Source organism: Schistocerca serialis, chromosome 4 (genome assembly GCF_023864345.2).
Source record: "Schistocerca serialis cubense isolate TAMUIC-IGC-003099 chromosome 4, iqSchSeri2.2, whole genome shotgun sequence".
NCBI classification, from domain to species: Eukaryota; Metazoa; Arthropoda; class Insecta; order Orthoptera; family Acrididae; genus Schistocerca; species Schistocerca serialis.
Genome location: NC_064641.1, coordinates 788,051,908 through 788,074,127, shown reverse-complemented (window position 1 = coordinate 788,074,127; position 22,220 = coordinate 788,051,908). Strand labels below are relative to the sequence as shown.

At 43.3% G+C, this 22,220-nt stretch overlaps 1 protein-coding gene across 1 annotated transcript in view; it reads left to right on the top strand.

Annotated features, from left to right (window-relative positions):
- Window positions 1-5,631: 5,631 nt before the first annotated feature.
- Window positions 5,632-22,220, top strand: part of LOC126473366 (zinc finger homeobox protein 3) — a 110,127-nt gene continuing 93,538 nt past the window's right edge. Inside the window, 1 exon segment of the mRNA XM_050100373.1 lies at window positions 5,632-6,095. The gene's annotated coding sequence lies outside the window, so the exon portion shown is untranslated.

The window sequence follows — 22,220 nt, the reverse complement described above, 5'->3', positions numbered from 1 at the left end:
ATTATTTTGATTATTACTTGTGAGGGTATATTTTGCTTTTGCTTTCCGCCTCATGAATTGAAAGTAATTTTTGATCAAGGTTTCTTTCCTCTAGCCTTTGGTAAGTCAATCCTCTAACTGCAAGACTTAGAGAAAGCCTTCGACCATGTAGACAGGAAAATTTTATGGAATCTATTACGCAGGAATGGACATTGTCAGCAAATAATAAAAAGTGATAGAGGTACAGAAACAAGAATTAAGACTAACCATGCTGTATCAGAATACATACTATAAACAAATGGGTTCGACAAGGGTGTAGCTTATCACCCACACTTTCTAATGTGTACATTGACTGTATGATTGAAATATGGAAAAACAAATTGATCTCGTGACGTAATTTTTAGTACAATGCCTTTCGCAGACGACGTTGCAGTTATACAGTGATGTCTTTCAAAGGCACAAAGCTGCTGAGAACTAAGATAATAACAAGAAACATCACCACTGAACAAGTTAATCACTTCACTTTACCTTTGAAATATTATAAGCTACCAGAGTGAGCTCGACATTGACAACAAACTACAGGAATATCGTTTGATATGCGGAACATTCGGGAACAAAGCGAGGAAAAGACACAAAAATCAAGTTTTATTACATAATGGTCACCACAACATTGCTGTTTGGAAGCAAAACTTGAACGATTACTACAGAGCAAGACAGTAGAATCCAAGCGGCAGAAATGAAATTTCTGACAGGAGTTAAGGGCTGTACGAGATAGACTAAGAAACGAAAACGTAATAGCAGAGCTTGCGACATATGCTATAAATTAGAACATCAAGTCTAATCGACAAAGTAGGGTTGAACATTTACGAACAAAGGCAGGTTAAAAACTAGCGAAACGTGCCTTAAATTTTAAACCTTTAGGTACAAGATCCGTAGGAAGACAAAGAAAAAAATGTCTGGATACTTAGAAGACGGAACAGGTCTATGGCCTAGCCTATGATAGAAGAAGAAGAACAAGAAAGATTTCTAGTGTTTCATCCAACTTGAATTCATTTCGTAACTGCCTCGAACAAGCACACAGCTCTTGCCACAGAGCTGCTACAGCGTAGTTCAGTCGTCTGCGCGGATATACAATCCACCGATAGTCGCTCATTGGAGCGATTGGAGCACTGAACAGCACGTCTGAATCGCCACGACTAAGTCGCCAGTGTGAAAGGATGGTTAAAATACTGTAACGTGGTCTTCAGCTAGTGATATCCAGCTAGTGACAGAAATTTCGTTGTAGACTGTACTAGCAATTTTCCTATCTGCCGGGATACTGAAGCGATTATTAATTTTCATGGCGCTTTTTAACGACCATTGGAAACAAATGTGAACTGATGAAAAATATTCACTGTTTAAAGAGTCAAACGAATCACGAGCAGCCGGGAGATAATGCGAGTACCGTGACAAGGACCAGTGGCACAGTGCAGTCTACATGCTCGACAAAATATCAATACTATTCTGTCAAATCAACACGCATCTCTTACTGTAGTATTGCAAAGCGAAGTTTAAGACCCAGTCGACAATTAGGTCATTCGGAACAGATAAAATGATTTCAAAGGATCATCGGAACATAAATCTACAAAGCACATAAAAATATCCCTGAAGCATTACATTTTTGTAGCGCCATAATTATGTGTAATAGCTTTTCCGTAAGATAGAATATCACCGTCGGAAAAAAGTGTGTGCCTCGTTTTACCATACCCTTATTGGACTACATATTTGCATATAGTGCAACATGGTCGTCCAAGTAAAACAAAACTGCAGAGGTTCCTTTTCTTTCTTTTTATGCGCGTAAACTTACCCAAGTGTGATTTGGTGGATACGACAGTCATAACAAATACGTGCTTTACGGCAATATTACACAAAGTAATTTCCACTAAAGAAAATTGCAACGAAGAACAGTTTCAAGATGAGTGAGTTTTGAAAATCGCATTGACCTGTCTTCCATACATTGTAAATTACTAATCCAATTTTCTCAATAGTGAATAGCATGCTTTGTTGGTTGTTTGGAGTAAATGTCAAAGTAATGCTGTAGAAATTTAAAGCAGAAAGGTCCGCTTTCTCTAAGGACACTTATGTAACAAAAATGTCTGGGAAAGCTTCCATGTTTGTGAAATGTGCGTAATCGATACAACGTTATGCTACTGATCCGCCGTAACAGGTTACCCACCGGACTGAAAGCTCATATCTAATCAGTCGTTGATATAACGATGCCGAAACAGTTCTATTGTTATAGGTCACTTGAGCTAAGAGAGATACTCCTGTAAGAACGCTACAACAGTTTGGTTGCGTTGGCAACTCTCGTTGGAGTGATCCGGGAATAATCGTCCTGTTTTTGGAGAGCAACGGGTATAAACAATAAGACACCATCCTCCCCTAAAATTGCTGTTGTGGTATCACATTGTGAGCGCCGAGGAATTACTTCGTTTCTTAGTGTACCTTAAAAGCGAAATTCTCTAAGAATGAAAGCGATCAGTGGTGTCTCACAATGAGAATCGTCACGCTTGTTTGTCAGAAGAGTAAAGAAACCAGCACACAGACAAGTATGTTTAGCTCCTTCTCATTACAGGACTGAGAGTTCGAATAAAATGATCTTAGGTTATCCTTATGGAGAAAATCAGCTCACCCTTTCTCTATAAGACGCGTTGCAAATTGGATACAGTGAAATCTGCTAATGCTGTGTAGATTGTTCAAGGTATTTAGATAAGATTTTTAAAAGTGATAAAATACAAAGCTCTGTAACGTTTTTTTTTTATTTTTTTTTCTCGAGAGCTCGTTACATGAGAGATCTGCAGTGAAATTTTTCGCAGAAACGGCCGAAAAGGTGGAGAACATGTAGTTGGAGATTATAGGAAAAGTGCAGATTTACATTCAACGCGACATACACATAGCTTAACCGGGCTGAAGCTGCAAGACTTCGTAAAAATTTATAAATTTGTGGTAAGATCTTATGGGACCGAACTGCTTAGTTCATCGGCCCCTAAGCTTAGACACTACTTAATCCAACTTAAAACTAACTTAGTCTGTGGACAACATAGCACCCATGCCCGAGGGAGGACTCGAACCTCCGACGGAGGGAGCCGCGCGGATCGCAACAACACGCTCTAGACCGCGCGGCTGGTGAAACCAAATTATTTCGTAGCAAGTTGTCGAACTCCGTTAAAAAAAGCACACTGTTGCGCTTGAAATACCTCGGTGCATAAAAATTTTAATAGTATTACTCGAGACTTTGCACGCTGTCACTTGTCTTAAAATCTTGTATTAGTACATATAATTAGTTTTTTGGGTATTAGTAGCATTGACTTAACGTCATATTGCCTGCACTTGTGGTTTAATTGGTTGAATGCAGTAGATTACTCCAAGGCAAAAAAAACAGTGTTTTTTCCTAACGAGCTTCTGTGTTACGATACATTAAGTGCACAGTTTTACTTTAGCGGCCTGTAGCTTGTTGCTAAGGGTGCTTAACAACGGTATTTTATTCTGTCATACAAAGGAAGGAAGAATGGAAGAATAGGTTTAACGTTTCGTCGATATTGAGGTCATTAGAAACAGATCACAATCTCGGATTGTGTCAAGGATGGGGAAGGAAATCGGCCTTACCCTTTCTAAGGAAGCATCCATTTGCATGGAGCGATTTAGGGAAATCTCGGAAAACCTAAACGTGGATGGCCTGACGTGGTTTTGAACCGTCATCGCCCCGAATGCAAGTCCAGTGTGCCAAGCTCGGTTTCTTTCAAACAGGGACGTTCAACCGCTATTTCTGATTTGGTTTATCTTCTCATGTATGATAAGTATTGCTCAGTTCCTGTTATTCTTAACTGAAATTTGCTACGTATTTTGCAACGTCTGGATATCATTTCACTGTATAGAGTAATTGTATATAAGGTGTTCGTTAATATGGTATCGTTTTGGGCTTTCTACAGCTTCATCTTTAGCTTTATGATAATATATCATAGTAAGAATATCCAGTTAATGTAGTAAAGCAGCGTCCTCTGGTGTGATTATTATACTAGGTCCTCGTACAAATAGTGAAGTAAGCACACCAGAGGATGCGGATTGCATTCACCTGTCGTGCTTGGGGTGGTATATGGCATCGATGACAGCGCAAAAGTGCCCCAAGATGAAGGCGTAGAGCTTTTAATTAGAGGAAGAAAACACACACACACACACACACACACACACACACACACACACACACACACACACACACACACACCCTAATTTGGATCAAAGTTATATTCTTCGTAAAAACATATCTAACAGCTGACTATCGAAGCAACAACATCTTCGCAAAACATGTTTGCTTATAATCGTTCAAAAAATGGTTCAAATGGCTCTGAGCACTATGGGGGAGTGCCAAGTGGGAGAATCTATGGTCATCAGTCCTCTAGAACTTAGGACTACTTAAACCTAACTAACCTAAGGACACCACACAACACCCAGTCATCACGAGGCAGAGAAAATCCCTGACCCGCTGGGAATCGGAGCCGGGCGTGTGAACTTATAATCGTTCATTATGTCGAACCTCCGTGACTTAATAAGATGAAACAAAGCCCCTGCAGTGACTATTTCATAATTTTTTTTGAATCTGAGAGATACCCAGTTTCCAACATATATGATCGTATTCAAACGGGTACATTGACGTGTTACGTAGTATCCGGCACAGTGCGAGCCGCATTGTATGTCAATCTTGGAAGACTGTCGTAAGTGCCAAGTGGGAGAATTTTTTTAAAAAATAGATATGTTGAGGTCTCGTGTTATTACAACATACATATTAATACAGCGGTGATCAAGAGACTCTATACGTGGGTTAACGACTCTTTTCACTCGTCACTGTAGTAATTCAGTCTCTTAAGCTTGTAGTTACCAGTCGGCGGATAGCAACGGGTACGCATTCCGGACACGACTCTCCGGCGGGCAAGCACGTGGCCGCACTGAGCGGGCGTCGGCTTCGAACCCTGGGGGCTGCTGGCAGCGCGGAGGGTGGGGACGGGAGGGGAAACGCGCATCTCCGCCAACGCCGGCCCCCACCCCCTCCCTACGTCGCGCCGCACCTTACATCGCAATTACTTCTTTTCTCTCGGAGGGACCAAGTCTTTTGCCGTCTTCGTCGTCTTTGTGTGTGTGTGTGTGTGTGTGTGTGTACGCTCTCTACGCCCCTCCGCCCCCGCACACACACACACTGGCGCGCGCGCACACACACACGTATACACCACCCCGCCGCCGGCACCCTGTGCTCCCCGCCCCTGTGTAGTTATAACACCCCCTCCCGCTTCCCTCTCCCCGCGCCCGCTGCAGCTCCTCCTCCATATCTTGTGCAGCTTGTGTATAAACGGTGAGCGCGCGAGAGAGAGGGAGCGACGGCCCGGAGGGCGCGAGCGAGCGGGAGGGAGACACGCCGGCCGAGACACCTCCTTGAAAACTCAGCCCCCCCTCCACCCCACCCACCTCCTCGCGGCGCGCCCCCCTCCCGCGCCCCTCCCCTCTCGCACGACGGCTCGGCGCTCCCCGCCAGTGCACGCTGCCCGCTCCCCTCCACGGACTCTCGCCGCTCGCTCGCTCACGATTGATTATAAAGTGTATGCAGCGACGGCAGTTCGCGGACAACCTCCGCTCGGAGAGCATCGGTCACTCTTGTCGCATGGATAATATCGCCAGCGCCAAAAAAAGGAGGAGGAGGAAAAAGGACAAGAACTGGAGCGACCGAGCCTAACCTGCTGCTAGACTTCTTCCTTTTCTACATAGGCGCGCACTGCTTTCGTGAAAGGAGGGACACGTAATAGTATACACGAACGAGAAGGAAGACGGAGGAGGGAAGAGACGGCGACGCAGACGGGGGAGGAGAGAGAGGCTTTTCACTCGGGTGTCCGGCGAAGCGGCGGCGACAGTGGCATCGACAGCGACACACCCGAGGACAGTGCCGTCGATTGTGCAGTGCGCTATGGTGGCGGCCGAGTGATTGTGTTGGCATGACAACAGCGAGACGCCGGTCGACGAGCCGTGAGATTCTGGCGCCGGGCGCCGACGCCAGTGCGCGCAAGTATCCAGGAACTCGGAGGAAATGCACTCAGGTAGGCGTGTGTGTGTTGCAGCCAAAACCTCTCTCGTGTCTCCCTACCCTGCATTGTTTACCATCGCATGTCTTGTCGTCCTGTGTGTTTGTGAATTCCCCGGCGCCGCCGTGTGTGACACTACTTCTGCCCTTATCTGTGTTCTCTAGTGCCGTGCATGCGTCAGCTGTTCATTGCTTCATTCACGCACCTTGCCCCCTGAAGTGTTTCGTGTCTAGTTTTGACAGTACGCCGATTGTGACAGCTCCACTGTAGCATCCGACCGTTAACTATGAAAAGTCAGCCGTTTGTGAATTTATATGTCATTCGCTGAAATGCGGACGGACTTGCGTCATAATAAACGAAGGTACAGCTAAAAAAATCTTTAAACCGCAATCAGACTCCAGGGGTGACATTGTTTTTAGCAGCCATTGAAAGTGCTCCGTGGGTGCCAGGTTCCGGCAGTGTCTTAAGTGTTAAGCAGCGCTCTTTTGCGTGAGAATCGTTCAGAGCGGATGAGCGCGCGGGCGCGCAGGTGATGCCGGCATCTGCGGCGTCGCTGGCCGGCATCTGACGAGCCGGCTCCCGCACGTTCGGCCTACAACCGCCAGCGCGTCCAATCTCGATTCTCGCTCGGACAACGCGCTCCCGCGTTATCAAACTCCGATAACAATGCACCTACCACTGTTGTGTCGCTACTGTTCGGCTCACTTTTCCCTCTCCTACTTATCCAGTTAGCTAATTAAATGCTGAGCTACAACCCTCGCTTCTCTATCTGCGTATTGGGCTCTTGTCTCCCGTTGCAACTGGCAACACCTCTGGTGTGTACTTCTCGGTATCGCCGAGCGCTAGCACGTTTCCATTTACTCTTGGTACGCGTCATTGCTTTTCTGCTGACCGCAGCGTTTCGGTTGATGAGCCAGTTACGAAACTGTGTGAGGAGTGTGTAGTAATTTCACCGGTTGCGAAAGTCTGCCCGTGTTATCTTTTTTCCGAGGAAGCTACAGTTCCGTTTAAGACAGGAAAGGGGATCATTCTTTTTATCAGTAGGCGGATATTTTCCGCGGTCGGGCAGTTGGATGTGTCCTGCATTTCGCCTTCCTCAGCTTTTATCATCTAGAATTTGCTGCGGGGATTCTTCTGCGATTAGTTGTAAGTAACTCTGGATCACTAAAAATTAGTAACAGAATATTACAATTGCTGGAGAATTTGTGATAATCAGTTTCAATTACGCCCAGATGAGTCAGTATACAGTGCTCTGAGCTTTAGAGTATTTTATCATAATATACCGTCTGCAGTGTCGATATGTTTATAGGCTCTGCCGCGTCCAGCACAATTTGGGGCTACACACCATTATTTACGGTGACTAAAATTAGTTTTTCCAGCTTTGAATATACTTCCGTTTCTCTAATTCTGCTGTTGATCACTTTCTGTGTGAATCGATGAGAGAAATCAACTGTTAAACTGAAAGTGAAGGCTACCTGGTGACTCGTATGTGGTAGCAGGAGCAGTAAGGGTATAGTGACTGCAGATTGACTATTACAATTAAAAAAATCTGTGAGATAGGACGCGGTACGCCCACAAAGTATATGGTAGCCGTACTTTCCAATTTTGTGCGTTATACGATTACCGACTACGTGGTTTTTGCTGTTACGCATACAGTACCAGGCGAGAGTGGAAGCAGTTTCACGTAGTATAGCATGACACAAAATATATTTAACCTCGCTGGACAGTCGCGGTTCTGTGCAGATACGCTTCTAGTCTGAGTAGTCTTGCCGGCAGACAAATGACAAATCGTGAAGGTGTTAACTAATGCAATGCAGAAAATATGAACTATACTGCAGTTTGGTGCTTCTTTCCAGTTTATTCGGATGGCCCGAATTCCGGTGAGACCAAGGATTTTTATATATCATTTGTTACTTTTCCACCTCTGTAAATATAGGTTAATATGAAAAATGCCGAGTTTCATCCTGTTTGTGAGTTGACGATGAATTTAAGGTCTTCCTGTCACTGGTTAGGTAAGTCATCTGAAAAAGTACGATGCAGGCAAGCGCCTAATATCAGTAATAAGACTATGCCTGGTAAAGCGGTGTGATATTAGAACCAGCCATTGGGTTGATGATAACTTCGACTTTTTCATCTTAGCAGTAAGCTAGCTCTAAATTCCTCTCAGATCGTTGCGTACATTTAATGTAGAAACATTTTGACGTTTGTATTACGGTTCCCTATATGTGCATTTGATCTAAAAATCCTCCTACAAACTGCAAACATTTTTTTACAGAAAATAGTACGTATCTTGCTTCAGAGGAAGAGCGGAGGTTGGTTGAAACCAGTATGGTATTAAGGAGCGTCTAAATAAATGGTAGGAGTTGCTGTTTGCGGCGTCTATGGTTTTATTTACAGACAGATAAAAGCTAATTCGAAGTATGAAGTTGATGGTTTTTTGGGGGCAGTGAGTTGGAGCTGGGGAAATGTGCGCTGTGTGGGGAGCAGCGCTTTTGGGGCCTGTTGGGGCACGCCGGTGGGTTGTTAAGGCCAGGGTGCAGGTAGGCGGGGGTGGCCGCTTTATTGTCTCTGGGACGGCGAAGGCGTCCTCCTGTGTCGCCGGAGGAACCTCTTTCCTCGCCATTTTACTGCCTCCTACAAGGACGTCGCTGTAAAATATAGACGCATCTTAGCCGCCGGGTCGGTCGCTGTCTCCGAAAACAGGGGTACCACCTCACATCCGGCACCCTCCCTCCCTACTGGCACTCAGTCTCGGAAATCTGGAAGAGTACGGCAAAAAAGGAAATCTCGTCTTCACTATTGTCCTGCGGATTCCCTCATTGGCGAGTCGCCCCGATGGTATTTTTACCGTCTCTTAGTTGCTGCGTCCTAAATTTGTGGCCGGTGGCCATCTCCCGCCGTTTAGTGAAGGATATGTTGGCGCAGTAACCGCCTAGGCTTGCACCTAACTTCGACAGCGGTAGCAGGTAGTAAACTTCCTCCGAAACTGGCCCCCGTGCTTTACAGCGCGTAAAGCTGGCCGCGTGGGTGGGTTGTGGCCGGTCTCCCATGCTTTTACACACACACACACACACACACACACTACAAATAGTTCGGTATTGAAGGTCTGTATACGCATGTTAAAAGTATTGTTCGTTATGTCAAAGTGTGGTGACAACTATCAAGTGTCTCTCGCTAAAAAAATTCGTACAGAGAAATGTCTTGGACTAACAGGAACTTTGAATGTGTTTACAGATATGGAAAGCGGCACTGGACCGTTTGCCACTTAAAATTTTCATTTTGTAATTGTTGCAGCGAAACTCTGAGGACAGGTTTCTTGCAGATTAACAGCAGTAATATTACCACGTCTGGTAAAGCAGTGTGATGTCCAAATCAACCATAGGGTTAGTGACAGCGTTTTCTTTTTTATCTTAATGGTACGCTAGTTTTAAACTCGTTAAATTAATTCGGTGTTTTACAAGAGCAATTTAACTACTAATCCATACAACTCTTGTATGCAAACTATCATTGTTACTGATTACACGTCAGGAGTATCTAATATCACCAGTCGCTTGCTGTGACTCTATTTGGCGGGAGATTTGTCTGGAAGGTCGTGTAATTTGTTAATTATTTTTCTCTGTTATACTGATAGCAAAGACAGGAGAATACAGAAATTAAAGGCAGTAGAAAAACGTAAACTCATTTTTTTCCCCCCCTGGCGTGCAGTCGGACGAATCGAGTAGAAGTTTGCGCAAGACGCTGTTGTTAGGTGCTCGTATTATATTTGTGATATTCATTCCTGTTAGTGGCTGTGGGTAGAGATTCCACACTGCCAGCAGATATGTGTTGTTCGAATCTCGTATTCTCGTCCGTTCTACCGTATACCCGCAATATCAGTTGACGAGTAAGCGAAAATTCTCTGTGTGATTGGCTGCTATTTTTCGCAGGATTTATTGCTTTTATGGCTGTCTGAATGGCACGAGACGTCAGTCAAGTTAAGAGTGGAGAGTGCTTTGCTTCGACATTTTAGTGGTAATCAACGTAGTTGTAACAACAGCGCCTGCCACCTAGTGGGCTGTATAGTTTTATCTTTGTTATTTCGTGACTGCGCTTGGCCGATGGTGTGTGTCTGACGGGTGGATTCTCTGAAGAGTGGTGAGCGCTCCACGATCTGTCGGCGCGCCTGTGTCGCAAGAGGCGATGTGTAGACACGAACCTTCCGCCCGGTTACAGGAAACTTAGCGGCTACGGCATCCGCCGACAAGCAAGCTGATAGCTGTCCGCTGCTCGTCTTCCACACTGTACGGAAGCCACACTTGTGGCAGTTTGTACAGTGACATGAGTAATCAGCATTGCTTGTCTAGTCGGTCTCTCTTCTTAACTGTGCTTCCCTATCAAGCATCGTTTTCTTACCGTCGCTGTCTTTTTTTCGTTTGCAATGTCTAGATGTTCATTATTTTTCCTGGGCTAGTATTCCAGAGACGCTCCTTTTGGTCTGTTGAATCTCGCGCCAGTTCCAGTTAATATGAGGATTTTTCGTATGGGCTTTGGTGCCATATTGTACCTGACTGCAAAAACAAATTCCAGTTGTTGGGAACGACATGTTGTAATTGGTCAGACGACTGATACGATACACAGAGGTGAAGCCTGATTAATAAGGTTGCGTCGCGTCAGGACTTTATAACTACTGGACAATTTTTCCTACTAAAACTAGATAATCATGACCAGATGAATATGCGACTCCTTAGTTCTCAGTTCGTTCTTCGGTCTAGGACAAAAATAATTTTCTGTTATGTAGCAATCACACATTCGTTATCTTGCACTACAGCTTAGTGTCTCGTTGCTATAGTTATTGTGCAGCCTGTGCAAAGAGATTCCTTGTGTCAATATTTCTTCATCGCCTGTCACACGATCCCACAATTGGCCACCTGCAAGACTTCGATAATTTCAGGTGAACTGTAATAGCATAATTTTCGTCTAATTTCTACACATTTTATATTGCGCTGAAACAGAATAAATCAATTTCCTGTGTCGGCAGTCTCGCCTTAGGTTCTGACTTTGGCCGTGTTTCTAACACGTATTGTGCCTTATAGGGTAAAAACTTGAATCATGTGGCTATCAGTTTACTGGCGAAATCAATAAATCACTCATACGTTAGTTTGAAAAAAATATGTATGTATATTGTAATTATGCGGACTCCTTACAAGATGCGGTGAGATAACAGATTTTCTAAATTTTACCAGTACTTATTTTCCGCGAATACGACTTCGGCTCAGTTGCATTATAAATCTTGCGCAGTGTTGATTTGCTGGTTGAGATTTTTGTTTAAAATTATTCGCTCGCAAATAAATCTCGTTGCTTCCGTTGCGCTGAGAACACTCGTCGAATGACGTCACACGTTGAACATGTAATCTGCTATACCGTTGTGAAGAAGTGATAAGGTGGTTTGAAATATTATCGACAGTACACCAACTTTAGTGCTACGGAATGGAAACCGTATACACAGACTCTACGTAGAATTGTGCGACGTGAGTTTAATTTCGAAGAAGGGCTCTGCGTTGCTGTTTAAGAATTGTGACATTTGTCGGCGAATCGTCTTTGAGTGCATGATACGCAGTATTTTCACCAGCGCTTTTTGTTGCCAGTCTACATATTAATACTTGCTTGTATCGGTGCAATATTGCATTTTTCTATGGGGTGCAGGATCGTTGAAACCCATCCTGTTGGCAGTGTCGTGTGTATGTAAAATAATTCATAATTTTGGTTTTGTGTATATGTTGTCACTTTCCCAGTGTACATTTATTGAATCAATTTCTCACAGTTTCAAAGCGCTTGCCCGTATGACAGAAATGGTTTATGTTCGTCTAGCTATACGTATGTCTACACCAAAGTGTAATAAACGAGGGACATTTTTGCTCTGTTCCTTTGCAGATATTTCTGATTGTTTCGTCTTTATTGCTGATGTTTACGTGCCGTTTGTGCCAACTTTATCCAACCTATTAGGTTGCCTGAGCCAAATTGGTAGAAGACGTGTATATTTGGGTCGCACATAATATACTTAAAACCAACAACAGGAAAAAACCGCGATGTACCAATGAGAGATTAGCATTGTGTGGCAGGAATCCATATTGAAATTATTATTATTATTATTATTACTGTCGAGCGTGTTATGGACGCTCACTTCTTGGTTCGCTTTGATATTTGCTTTGGACCGCATGGGGGCGCGGGTTGGGCACCCCTGCTTTACACTGTTTATTGATAATATTGTGGGGACACCCGTTATTTCTTATCGTTATGCTTAGTATTTCTTATTAAGTACTTCATCCTTTGGGTAAGCGTGGCTCCGTTATTTTATGGAGAGTACAACATTGTGGAGGCAGGTTACAATGAAAGAACGTGGGGTTTTTCGATTCGACAATCTATATAAAAGAACTGAAAATATACAAGGTAGTAAGTTAATTCTAATTTTATTGCAAACAACTGGAAAAATATCGCTGGGTAAACGAAGTATCTTTTTTTTTTTTTTAGGACTCCAAAAGATTCGATGCTGTGTCCGCTAGCTGTTTTATCGTTCCAACTAAATGTTATTTCCGACTGTATTTCTCGATGAACTCTGACTTGCACCTAGCATTCCACCCACGAATCTGGTTGGCGCTATACGTGCGTGGGAAGACTTAACCTGGGTAGAAGGCGGTATCAAGGTGCACTACTATTCTCCGGTCCCGATTCGTTATTCGCGTGAGCTGTGCGCGATCTCTCGCCAGATGGGTTAAGTAAGTGTCCGGAGCGACTGTGTATTTTCGGCGCAGGCCGTGGTCCAGGGCGTCGCGTTATGAAAAGCTGATGAGCGTTAACGAGACTGGCTGAGCTGGGGCCAGGCGGCGGTGTCACCGCTGCGAGGCCCCGGCCCCGGCCGGTCTGGGCGCATCTGGCGTCATTTGTCGGCCCGGGCAGCGCGCCTATCTGGCGTGTTTATCTCGGCCCTTACCTGCTGCGCTGCCTCGCCGTAGCCGCCGTCCCGCTGCCACGCACTGATTTCCCAGCCCGGCTCGGCGGGCATTTCTTGCCTCGGAACGACTACACTGTGTCACTTATGCGTGTGCCGAAAACCGGGACCGAGATTTCGGTAGTAGAGTTGTACGAAGCCTTACAGCAGTCCTCGCTTTGACGTAAGAAAATAGTATTTAGATGGAGCGGGTGCCGTTCCACAGATAAAACACCCGGTTAGTGTGTTCCCCAGTATCATACAAAAAATAAATCCCAGTGTCATCCGCCATCCAGTATTTTATAGCAAGAGTTACAGTGTAGCACAAAAACTCATATTTCAACTTATACCTTCCACTGTTTCCATGTTGCTTCTACAGCAGTTAATTTCTCATCAGTTTCCGTTTCCAGTAACTGTTCAAACTTCACATCGCACTTGTCCATACATTTTGTTTCCTTTTCGTCAAGGATAAAATCCGCTCTAGTTGTAAAAATTGTTTATTTCTAAAAAGGAAGGCACTACCAGGTTTCAGAACATATGTCCCATCTTCAGGTGCATATTAAAATGTGAATCCATAAAGTCTGCATATCCCAGGTTTCGGTTGTGCTTACTATTGACGTGTGGGGCACTGTGTTCGAAAGACCACTCTTCTGTCTTCGTGCGTACCCATGTGTGGCGCGCCCCTAAGTCTGGACGGTTGTCCTCCGCTGCGAAACGGTTTCTCGCAGACCTAGGGTTGTAGAGGATATCCTGCTGCAAGTCGAGGAATGCTCTATTTTAACTTAAGTTATACATTCATTGCGGACTCACATTTTTTATGCACCTTAAGTTGCGACATGTCCTGAAACAGGGTAGTGCTTTCCTTTTCAGTAGTAAATAATTTTTTCAACTGTAGCGGATTTTATCGTTTGACAGTGAATAGCAGTTGTGGATACACTCTGAAGAGAGACTGCTTTCTTTTCTGCGTCTCTTTCTGTACATCGATAGTACTGTTGCTCGTTGCGTATTGCTAGTTTATTGAGATAAAATAAGCGCAATTTCAAAAGCAAAGCAAGAGTTAGTAGACAGAAATAATTCACACAATTTCTGCATGTATTTTACGAGATCTGTGGGTTGTATTTCGATATAATTTTTTCCCCCACAGGAAATACGGTGCATATATATATATATCATACCAACTGTGGCTCATTGCTGTACGAGAATATTCAAATTATGTTGTACACCGTTTCCGCTAAAGCAGAACTCAAAACAAAACTTCAGCAGTTTACTGCTTTACTTCTCTTTTACGTTGTAGCACCATAAAAAGTGCGCCCTAGTACATCAAATTGAAATGTAAAGGACTGATGACCCTGCAGTTTAGTCCCTTTCCTCTTCAACCCAACCAATCAAATGCAAATGATTATTTATTTGTAGATATTTATTGCCATTAGTATTTCAGCTCCTGTGCCATTAGTATTTCAGCTGCTGTACATATTTTCCAAATTTTTCTTCCTGTCGTCCACACTATATACAAACAGTAAGATATTTGTTACGATAAACGATGTTCGTTTGTCAAGCAGAGTCACATCTTGCTTGATTTCGATCACTGTTTTACAATTACAGAAAACAATATCTGCTATTTTGTTTTAGGTTCGCTCACAGCATTTTCAGCACTGGTCCCGACTGTGTAGACGCGCGTTGTTAGATTTAGATCCGCAGACTTGTTCGGTTTACAGTTAGCATTCCTTACGCATCTAGTTTGCTAATTGCACGTAATCGAATGTTTCGTGAGCTCATAGATGAGAAGGCGTCTGAGAAGAATAATTCTGCAGACCGGAAGTAACGGATTGCGTATAACGGAAAGTTCCGATAGCTGTTTCGCAATAAATTGCGTGAAATTAACTCGCACAGCGTCAGCGCTAATTAGGCATCGTGTCACCTTCCAGCGAAGGCGACGCCAGGCACTAGGATGTGAATGAATTCTGGGAGCTTTCTGCAGCCGCGCTAATTAAAGTTTTACGTGGCTACTGGACTTTTCTAACATAGTAAATTATCTGCAAGCGATTGTCACCACCTTGGTTGATGGTAATGAACTGTAAACATAATTTTATCCGATAATTGGATGTGAACGATTCCAATTGCATATTACTTTCTTGGAAATTCTGCATGACATTTTTCTGAAATATTAGACTGTGGATCATTGGAGGTAATGTTGCTGCAAGCCGTTCCTGAGCCTGCGAATTATTAGTACATGTTTGATTATGAATCGTGTGGAAAGAATTGCTGCTATCTTCACGGTTAGAGATCGAGTTTGTGGATCTCCCATCTACATTTATACTCCGCAAGCCACCCAACGGTGTGTGGCGGAGGGCACTTTACGTACAGATTGAAGATAAACATTATTGTGCTTAGCGTCGAATGTTTCAACTTTCATTTACTCAAAATATTAGTGCTGAAGTGGAACTTGATTTTGATAACTTACATACTGTTAACTTCTTACTGATACCTTGCGAAGGGGATGAATGAACTTGTGGACGTCGTGTCCGTACGAATGTGACGAGCTTTTCCTCAACTGGTTGCCACGAATCAAAATTGAATAACGGAATGGTTATTGGAAGCCACTGAGACCAAGTATTTGCTACTGTCCGCACTACACCGCTGTAACTTGGACCACTGTGCGCCCACGGCTTGTATACACGCCCCCTTCAGTTGACGACCTGAAAATAGCGCGGCTACCTCGCAACCGTGTCGTCGGCTCGTCAGCTTGTCCGCGCGCGAGCGACACTGTCCCAGTATTAATGCCGGCAGCGACATCATAAGTGGAGCAGATAACGGACGAGCGACCAGGAATAAAGCCGCGGAGGACGGGTCAGTCCGGCGCCGGGCGCAGACTCTGTGTGGAGTCCACTGTCTTCATTAGCGGCCGCGACCGCCTTTGCCGACGGCCGCTTTGACTGCGGACTCGTGGTAATTGAGGCCGGGGAGGGGTGGGGGTGGGGGGGGGGGGGTTGTGCTCTCTAGGTGAGGCCGGCTTCGATCACTGTGCCTCTGTCTCGACTGTCCCACGAAGGGGGCGCAGCGGCGCGCAAGCCACCCGTTTTCGGGAGCCTGCCGTCTGAACTGTACTGTGACAAAACGAGAGGCAACTCGAAGCGGAATGATCTCGGGACCACGACGAAAGTACTGAATCGTACAAATTACCCTCGTAAGCGTCTGAAAGTGCCGACACGATTGTAGGAATCTTTCATGAATTTGGAATTCGTCTTGCTCGCGTCAAAGAGCCTTTACGATTTTTGTGATGTTTTATATTTATGGACATGAAGTTCAGAACTCAGATATCGTTCGCCCGAAGCAATCCTCAAAAGTTTCTCGAGAAAATCGACTTCGACATTTACCAATCGTCTTTAACAGTCTAGTACATTTTTACCTGTCGCCGGCATTTGTATCACTGTTAGTAGTAAAATTTTCAAACCGCCCACCGGTTCCACAGTAAGGTGATTTATAAAGTAGGGAAGGAACTGTACTTTATTAAATGTGTAAAGCGGAGTTACAGCAAGTTAAAGCATGTAACTATAATTATTCAACAAATACTGTGTCAAAATTTTATGAAAACTTAATGAAAATGTTTTTAAAACCCCCCACCGCCGACCGTGATACCTGGAACGCCCACTATTGGGCGGTATGGACCACTGGTGTAGAGCTAGGTTACCTTTTCCACAAATAACGTGACTGGGCAGTGACTTGGGATGCCAGTATTCGACTCTCGGCCAATACAAATTATTAAACTAAGGTGGATATTCTGCGAGTAATTTCGTGGAACTTAAAATATAAAAAAAGATGGAAAAAAGTCGATAGTGCTCGAGACTTGTAATAACCCGGTTGCACGTTATAGTGCCATTTCAGTCAATTTTTCCCCCATTCATTTCGAGTACCTACGTCATTTAAATATAAAATTCATCAAATATATGCTGATTGTGGAATGGCTATTTTTATAAGAAATACATTTCTTCTTATTGCTGATATCGCATTGCTCATAAAATTCCAGTTTTCATTGTATATATAAATTTCTAATTGTCGATCTTTTATAAAAGATTTTTCAAATTAAAAAATTTTCTTATCTTTATGTATTTTATGTATTCTCGGAAATGTTCGTTCAATTTGCACATTTTTATATAATTTACCACATCCAGGAAGCAAATCCATGCCGTCCATGTGTAATACTGAGCATTCTACCACAGAGACTACAAGAGTTGCATAGACATACTGCGGGATACTGATATTTGAATTCTGAATTTCATGTAACTTAAATCTAAAGAAATACTAAACTGCAGTTGCCGTGTGGTCTCGTTGTTAGACTAGATCCTAAGATTTTCGCATCTGGCGACGACCGCGAAGGACTTTATGAGACACATCGGTACACCCCAATGTATGTCGATGTAGAGAGCAAGTTCGCGGTTTGTTTCTACATGTATATTCTGGAAGCCAATGTGAAATGCGTGGCAATCTCCATTTATCCCATGAGTTAGAGCTGCTACTTGCCCAATAGCGTATGAAGCAAGGGTAGGTAGATTGGTTTAAATGCGCCTGCGAGCACTATAATTAGCCAAATCTTGCTTGCATGTTCCTGATGACAGAGTGACGCTAGAGAGTGTAGTACATTCTTAAAACTGTTTCTTGAAATTTTTTGTATATCCTTCATTTGGGTAGTTGGCATTTAATCTTATAGCGCCTACCAAACCAGGTTTTTAGCGTCTCCGTATTGTCCTCTCAGCGCGTTCTTGGTTGTGCAGATTTTAAGAAGCAACTCTCAGTCGTTTGCCATAAACAACTGCACTTAAAGTGGATTGCGCTTTGAACGAGGAAAAAGGTACAGTAATTCCACTTTGGACACCTGGCTTCCCCGTCAAAAGCGTCTAGACTCATTAGCAAATCACTGTACAATATCCACCTGAGGTTAATTGATAGACTTTTCTTCTCCCTCCCCTTTCTAAATTCTTTCTGTTAACATAGCCTCTACACTTTTCTTCTCGCTTTCCCTTTCAAATTATTTCTATTAACATAGCCTCTGATATTCTAATTTTATTACGGTTGTGTCCGTTCGTACGTATATGGAGAAGCGGTCATAGCAAATTACCGGTATCCTGCCTTACGAAGATGTGCTGAGATTAAAGCAACATCGCTGTAATGCTTTTTTAGTAATGAACCTAGGCGGTTTCCAGCTCTGGTGCTGTACGACACACGTTCTAACAACAGTCACTTGAACCTGGAAACTTTACCACAAAGACGAGCTGTGTTGATAATTTGATGGAACGAAACTTCAGTGAGGCATAACAATATTTTGCCAAGAAAACAGCAGATGAACCTGCACCAAACATTATTAAAGAACGTGTTTGCACATAAGCAGAGTATTTACGTGCTCTTTTGGTATTCACTTGATTTGCCAACAAAAATGGTGACATCACACCTAAGTAATTTATATGCATTGTGTTTTACGTTCCGTTTATTATCTATTGTGTGTCGCAAAAAGATTTTCATTTAGGGATAAAAACTGAAGAATCGTATAGTTAAGGAATGTAAAACGTGATTCCCTTTCTTGACTGAGAAGTAACACCCACTGGATCTCTCCCAAGCGGATAGTACTTCACAGTGAAATAAGTTGTTTAAAACTATTTACCAATGCTCCTGCTTGCTTTCGCAGTAAAACGTAATGGTGAGTCGAGCCTTGTGTCGCGCACGGAACAAAGACCTTCGCTGGGCTCCCACAGTAATGCCCTCGGAATACGTGGCGTATTCTCCGAGCGAGGATGTAAATGTCTCGTAAAAAGCGGGACGCGTCTAGCTGCCGCGTGGTGGACACAACACGCTTATTCCAGTGCAACTGGCAGCTCGGCCGTGTGTGTGCTTTATTCTTCCTGCCGCGGTGAGCCGCCATGCTATTTTCGAAGCGGAAAGAAAATTAGCACTGCGTACACATACCACACTGCGGGAAATAAGATTTTAAGCAAGTTAAGGATATTCCTTGCCCAATCCCAAGACAGACCAAGTCAGTAGTCCCAATTCTTACTAAGTCGCTAAGTTTCAACGACATTGGTGAAGCAATGGCTTATAATAACGATAATAATAGTAATAATTGCAATAATAATATAGTTGTTGTTGAACACCTGCAGTTTGTCCTGTTGGCGAAGATGTAGTGCAACATTCGATATATTCTGTATTACATCAAATCTTCAATTATTTATTGAAAGTTTGTATCGTTTAAACTAACGTCCGATATTGAGCAACGCGAGACGGGAATGCACTACAAATTAATATAATATAATTAAATTAGTACCTGCTTGTGACAGGTAGGACAGTCATTCAACTGCTTGTTATTTTTATTTCGTTGCCTAGTTTTTACCAATCACCAGAGATAATGTCACTGTTTAATGTTTCAACGACTTGATTATGAATTAATGGTGTTTACCACGTATTTTTATGGCGCCTCGGCTTCTCTGATACATTAACTATATTAGCACAGCTCCAGAAAATAAGTACCGGTACTTGAAATACTTCTGACATTATTATGCGTGGAAATAATTGTCAATCTTACAGCGAAACCTATTTTGATATTCTCTTGATTTTTCCCGATTTCGTCAAAAATCACCTGTGTTTATGGAAGAGTGCTTTTCATATTTTTGCATTGTTCGTAAACCTACCCCAGAAGGAAATACGACGGCACTGGAAATTGTGTATCGCTGTAGCACATAGACTTTTGTGAGGAATGAAAGTGCCGGTGTTGACGTCGTAATGTATTGCAGCCCTTATTGGTTCTTAATTTATTATGGAAGATCTGATATAATTAATTTTTCCTTGAGAAATTGACTCTCATCTTTATCTACGATACGTTATCGTAGATAATAGTGGAAGAAGTTGCAAGTTTTCCGTGGCAGTTGAAATACTTTTTCTTGATTAAGAACTTCCTGAAATTACATTTTTTTTTATCAGGAATCTGGCTAGTGCACCTTATAACATTTAAGATCCAAGCAAAGTGAAACCATCATATTTTTTAATCTTTCAGTGCTGTTAATCTGTGGAATGCATTGTGGAACGTTGATAGACGATAACCTGTAGGCAATTTTGGTAACGTTTTAACAATTACTACTGCACTAACACACACTAACTATAGTTTCGAAAACTGTTACCGATGTTGCAGAATAGTTACATTATTTTGTCAGTGTTGTAAGGAAAAATACACAGATAACGCAAATAGTTATTGTAATCAAAGAAAGAATTAGGGCTTCGGAATTTTAGTAGGCAGTGCAGAGAAATCTGTACAATACTGACACAGTAAACTATTCGGTGAGGGCTGAAAATGAGCACTGCTAAAGTTGAATCAGTTACGTGGAAACTTTACGATCATGGCTGAAAGTAAGCGCTGCAAATTTTGAAACAATTACGTGGTTTGTTTCTTGGCGATAATTACTATAAGTACCAGATATCTCATTTCTTCCCGATATCTGTCTTAGACCAGACGCTCACAACTTTCCCCTGCCCTGTACTTCTCAACCTACCAGCAGCTTTGCATTTTTTTAATGTCGTCAAGCATTCCGAGTCCTCTTCTGCACAATCATTTGTTGAACGACTCTTCGTTTCAGACAACTGCTTCGCGGTACATGTCCCAGCCAAGATGGCTTCCTTCATTCTCATAAATTCTTTCTTGTTTTTAGTACTTCTCATACGTCAGTCCGTCAGTTTATTTCAGTTTCAGTATTTTTCTCTATTACCAAATTTCAAAACTATCCACGTATTTTTCCTCTTTTCGTCTGTCCATGGTTCGCTGTTATGTGATACAACCGACCAGATAATACTTTTATCGAATCTCTTTCGTCATTCTGTCGGCATTATTTCTGCTCTTACCAAACCTTTCACCTCTTAATTTGTTATATATCATACCACAATGCGTTTTGAGTGAGGCTTACTAATGCGGAACATATTTTATGTTCTGTACGATTAACGCGAAAGCAATAGGGCGGAAGAACCTCGAATACTGTCGTGTTTTCGTATTGTTATGACGTAACCGTATCCTAGCTATTGGTGATTGTTAGCGTAATTAACAAGTAACCATTTAATTTATACTCAGCCATAGTCGAGTTAGTAAAGTTGTTTATCTATTTTTGTTGGGAATAATTGCGTAGAAATTACATATTTTCGGGAGATGCCAAGGACATCTGATCGGCCGTCCTTCACATCGAGCAAGATACGGAGAACTCGTACACATGGGCGCAGGCAGCGACGGAAGATAGAGGCAACTTTATCAGCGATTCTACGACGTGCGGGCAGAAGGTCTCGCCGGTGGACTATTAAAGGGCGAACGATCGGCCGTGCGACGTGCCTTTGATCAGGATCGGCCGTGCTCGGGGAAATCATCGAAATTTCAGGATGTTTGTGCCGGTGCGGCGATACCCGCCATTAAACTGGTCGAGCCCAGAGCCACCTCGGCGCGCCCGCTCGCAATTAACTGTAATTACACCTTATTAATTTATACGAGCCGGGGCTATGGTTAGGAGCGGATCGAAGCAAAAGGGAAGGCGCGCCGAGTGTTTTGCGGCAGTTACCGTGCTGGCGGTGGCGGCTGCAGATTCGGCGGACACCGTATACGGCCAAGCAGCCCACGGCCGGATCTCGCGCGCCTCTCAATTACGCGCGCAGGTATTTAGCTATTGTTCTCGTTTTTCTCCGACTGGACCGCGTCGCGATCGAACTGTGTACCGAGACGCTGCAGTTCCTCCTTCGCCTGCTCTCCTCCATACACGCTGTAAGCTTGCCGACTTCGATCTTGGTACGTCCGTCATACTTCTATTATGCAGCTTGTCCTGAATCGCTATGATGTGTGAGGTCGGCAATTAATTCGAACAAAGGCCCTTGTGATGAAAGCTGTGCTGTGGACGACATGTTGACGTGAAATATTAATAAAGGAAATAAGTTTTCTGATTGAGTCTCCGATCATAGTCTATTTTTGCGGATACAGTGGTCTAGATCGCTGTTTATCACGACGTATAGGCTATTGCCGTCATCAGATCAGAAATTTGAACTTACAAAACTATGTACAGTGTCAAATAAAATATTATCAGTGCCTCATCGGGGTGTCAACTCGTTTAGGCTTTGAGTTCATTGTATTCTATTCTGAACGTTGTTCACGAATTTTGATCTGATGACGA